Source organism: Melospiza melodia, chromosome 6 (genome assembly GCF_035770615.1).
Source record: "Melospiza melodia melodia isolate bMelMel2 chromosome 6, bMelMel2.pri, whole genome shotgun sequence".
In the NCBI taxonomy this organism is placed as follows: domain Eukaryota; kingdom Metazoa; phylum Chordata; class Aves; order Passeriformes; family Passerellidae; genus Melospiza; species Melospiza melodia.
In genome coordinates, this window is record NC_086199.1 from 67,743,204 (window position 1) to 67,747,985 (window position 4,782).

The window sequence follows — 4,782 nt, forward strand, 5'->3', positions numbered from 1 at the left end:
ACATACCTCATTGACTCTCAGACTCTAAGGACAGGGTCTGATTTCCATCTAGGTAACATTTAAAGGGAGGCTAGATCTGGGATCTGTATGGTCAAACCAAAAGGTTTGGAGATATGATAAAAGATGTAGGTGACTGGCTGGGACTTCCTGCAAGATGCTCTGAATTCTTTGAAGCAGTTTTAGAGCTGAGAACTAGACAGAGAAAGCACATGTCCTACATCACTCTTGGAGAAAAGTCTTGAGGGAGTTTTGCTGCTTTCTTTGCTGCTGACTTCACAATCAAATGGAAAGGAGCATGAAAAAAGTAGATGAGAAGGTATTAAGGAGAGGCTAGACTTAAGAAAAGCAGGGTATGAAGATAATTTTATGTATATAAAAGTTCAACATTCTTGATATATGATCAGAAGCCCTAAGTGAACCTACTTTTTCAGCCTAGCCACACTACTTGGAGTCTCAGTCTGGCTTGGTGTTCTGATTCAGCTGGGACAGAGTTAATTTTCCTCATAGTATAGCTGGTATAAGAGACTGTGTCTTGGTCTTATGCTGGAAACAGAGCTAGTAATACAGGCATGTTTTTGTTACTGCTGAGTGCTGAGCAGCACTTCCACACAGTCAAGGCCTTTTCTGCTCTCACCTCATCCCACTAGGCTTGGGTTGCACAAGGAGCTTGGAGGGGACACAGCCAGAACAGCTGAGCCCAAGTGACCAAACAGATATTACAGACTATATTGTGTTATGCTCAGCATATAAAGCTGAGGGAAGAACAAAAAGGAGGGGACTTTCAGGGATATGGCATTTGTTTTCCCCAGTAACCATTAGAAGTGGTGGAGCCATGCTGTCCTGGGGATTGCTGAACATCTGTCTGCCCATGGGAAGTAGGGAATTAATACCTTGTTTTGTTTCACTTATGTGTGTGGCTTTTGCTTTACCTATTGAACTATCTTAATCTCAAACCATGAGTTTCCCTACTTTTACTCTTCCCGTTCTTTCCTGCATCGCACCAGGAGGGAGTGAGCAGCTGAGTTGCTGGCTAGGTTTAAACCACAGCCCTGGGTTATGGAAACTCCAGCTTTATTTAAAGCAGCGATAAATATTCTGATGATACCTCCTGTATTCCAAGCTCAACACTCAGAACACGAGCTGCAATGCACCTCTTTAATTCTAATTATATTCCATACCTAAATTGAGAAACCTATCGTACAACAATCTTTCAATCACTATGCTTCATTATTTAAGTTCAGTGACTGGGGTAGATTACTGCAGCATACCTTTTTTTTTTTTTTGGATATTCTATTCATCTTCTATCTGAACCTGCCAAAAATAGTTTGAAAAAATAAAGTGCAGTAACTGGCTGAAGCTTAAAATGCTCTCCCATATGAATTGTGGTATTTTGCCACCCGATGAATGATTTCATTTGTATTCAGTTCGTTTTTTGTTATCTCTGATATCTTTTACCTGCAGTGTTTATTGTGCTTAAGGCACCAGTAGAATGTTCATGAAAATATTCAGCTATAACTCTATTCAGTCAATAGAGGTGTTTTTCCCTCCCATTACCTACCACAGTGCTGACATTTTATTGCTTGCTGAGATAGGAGACAACAAGAGGGAAAATTGAGTCATTTAATTCCCATATCTAAAAATAAAACTCCCAAGAATGGTTTGCAGAAGAACAAGTAATTGCTGCAGAATTCACAGGCTCTATTGTTCATTGAAGGGAGAATATTCTGGAGATGAAATATATGGAATCATATGGAAATTAATGACTGTTTGTGATATGACAGGTATGCTGAAATGTTTAAACTTTCCTGTGTCCTTTCTATCAAAGGATGACTTTACCTGATGTCAGTTGGATAGGTATACAAATGTATTGTGACATTTTAAGTGCTTCTATCATTGTAGTTGTAGAAATCTTCACATGCATTAATAAGTCCAGTTTTCCAGCAACTCGAAAGGTAGGGAAGTGTCTCCCATGACAAACAGGAATGCAGGAGTCATAGATTGAATAGCTTAGTCAAGGCCACACGGTAAGTCTGTGGCCATATCAAATGAACCCAGATCTCTTGATCACTCAAAGAACAAAACCAAACTTTTCTCTGTACAATGAGACAAATTACATACTTTGCCAAGTCTAAAGCCATAATTATGCAACACAAAGATCATTATGCTCTGAAATACAGACTTCTACTACACCTTTAGTCAGCCTTACCAAGTTTTGAAAAGAGCGCTGTAAAGCTGGTGTAGCCACCAGTTGCCATGGTGAGTAAGGAACAAAGATTGTCTTACTGCTTCTAAAAATATGCTTGTAATGGATAGGGATAAATCCAGAAAAGTAGAAAAAATAGACAAAATGGCTGTTAAATATTACTGTGCAAACCCTAGACCCTTCTCTGAAATCTTGAACTATTAGAAGTTAAAAATACTAAGATCCTCTTTTACATTCAATCTTTACTGGGACTACAGCATCTGAAAAACAGTTGGGTTTTTTAATTTAAGTCAGATTTACGCTGACTCTGTCAAAGTTAAGACCAGTCTTGGGGTGCCTCTAATGTCTGGGAGCTCTGAGAAGCCCTTTTGAAAACCTTGTGTAAATGGGATGTGGCTGAATAAGAAGTGGATTGAAAGAGATGTATGGTAAAAAAACATTTGAAGTGCACCCTTACAAAACCTAGGATTCTGCTGCAGTCTTGAGCACCATCTACTGGACCTCTATTTGCTGACTAATTGCTGCTTACACGTCAACACAGGACAGCATCAGGGCTATTTCTGTTTGGGACTTTGCCCTTCCCTTCCCTCAAGGTGTCCCTCAAATCAGGCAGGTGAACAAGTGCAGAAAGCCACTTCTGCATTGGCAAGATGCAAGCACTATCTCCTCTCTTGAGTTAGTGAGGTGAAACAAATGCAGCATGGTGGAATCCAGGATCTGTCCCACAATGTACTAATGAGCTCTTCATGGGTTGTTAATCCTGAACTTCTGTTGTCTATTTTCTTCCACATATGCAACATGTCAGGCAGAACAGACAGAGCAAACTTCATTTTCTATTCTCTCAGGTTTCTGCCAAGGTAAAAGAACTGTTGCAAGAAAATATTTTTTGCAAGATTGTAGGCCCACATGGATTGGGAACCAGGTTTTGACTGTGATTTTGTTGAAAGTTCTGCTGGGTTTCATGGCTGAGTGTTTCTTTGGTAATTTTGGCTTTTTTTTTACTTTCTCCCCAAGGTAGTTTATGGACATAAGAGAATCTGTTTGTCTGAGTGGTATTATTTCTTTAAAAAACCATTAAAAGTATGAACCCTATTTTCTAGGAGGAAATGACAAATTTTCAATTGACACTGACAAATCTTGAATCTGTGCTTGCTCATGCATCCACCCATGTGCTAATGTAGAAATGGCTTTTCACTTAGTATTTTTCTTATGAGCTCAATACAATTTTCTCTATCCGAAACTAACTATTGTTTTGAGAAAAGCAGATATCAGTGCAGACATTCAATCTAAGATCTAGTTTAACCTCATAAGTTACTTTTTTAATAAGTGACAACAAACAGCATCCTAGGCTCTGCCTTCCAAAATCTTTAATCCTTAGTGAGAATATTCAGATCCGCAGGAAGAGCATTTCTTCTTCCTCCATTTCAAGGGGTAGTTCCATAAAACAAAAAGTGCAGACAGAATTCACTCCTCCAGGAGAACTTAAAAAGTGGAACATTGGGCTCCTCTTTCAATGCACCAGTTTCCTTATTGCTTCAGTCAACACAAGTGCAATTAAAATGTGGTTTTCTGGAAGTAATGGGAAATCACGAAGTAGGAGCTTAATGTCTGTCCCACATACATAAAGCTCCTTTGTCCCAGGAACAGCCATCATCATTCATGAGCACTTTAATTCTTGTTCCTGGTTCACTGTGACATTTTCTCCTGTATTTAAAACAACAATTTGCTTATTTGCTTATTTGCTGCTCTACTTCCCCTATCAAAGGAGAAACCCAGCACCCAAAAAAGGAACAAATGGAAACAGTCCATCCAGAGAAGGGGCATCAGGAGCTGTTCCCCTATTGTGTTTGAATTCTACTTGCTTATACACACCAATCACACATGATAGCAGTAAGCCCCGACACTTCAAGATCTTTTCCATTCTGTATTGTCTGCATTCACTTGTTGCTTTAGAGGAGGGATAAGAGGAGCTGTTATCTTGCCAATTGGGAGGTACAGACTGCAATTTAGCAGCGATAACCAAAATTAAAACATCAAAGAGAAATAAGGAGATTTCTGTCTTTCCCATTAATCCCTAATCATTTTGCCTCTTATCAGTTATTTAACCAATGAATTTATGTTCCAGGTTTGAGCAGCTGCAGGGAGCAAGGGCTGGGGAAGGAGAGTGCTTGAAAGTGGCATCTGTCTGTTAGTGGTAATTAAGCCAAAATATGCAAAGTTTTAGAGTTCTAACTGTTCCCGTTAAGCTGTTGATGAGCAGTAAAATCTCTGATTAAATTTTAAGCGTAGGGAAATGGGCCAGGCTCCTGACATGGGGAGGCTGCCAGAGTGGAGTGTGGGCAATCACACGTGCTGCCTGCCTGTGCTAGAGTGGAGACAAGGCACTGGTGGGGGGGGATGCTGACTGACTATCCCAGCCAACATCACCTCACCACTGCTCCAGGGCTCCATTCTGTGCAACTGACAGCCCCCAAAACCACAGCCATTTACAGCATGGTGAAGACATAAACCATAGGGTTGAATGACTTTTGCACAGCTTTATTTTTCAAATATATGTGCATACCACAACCAGCAATTTT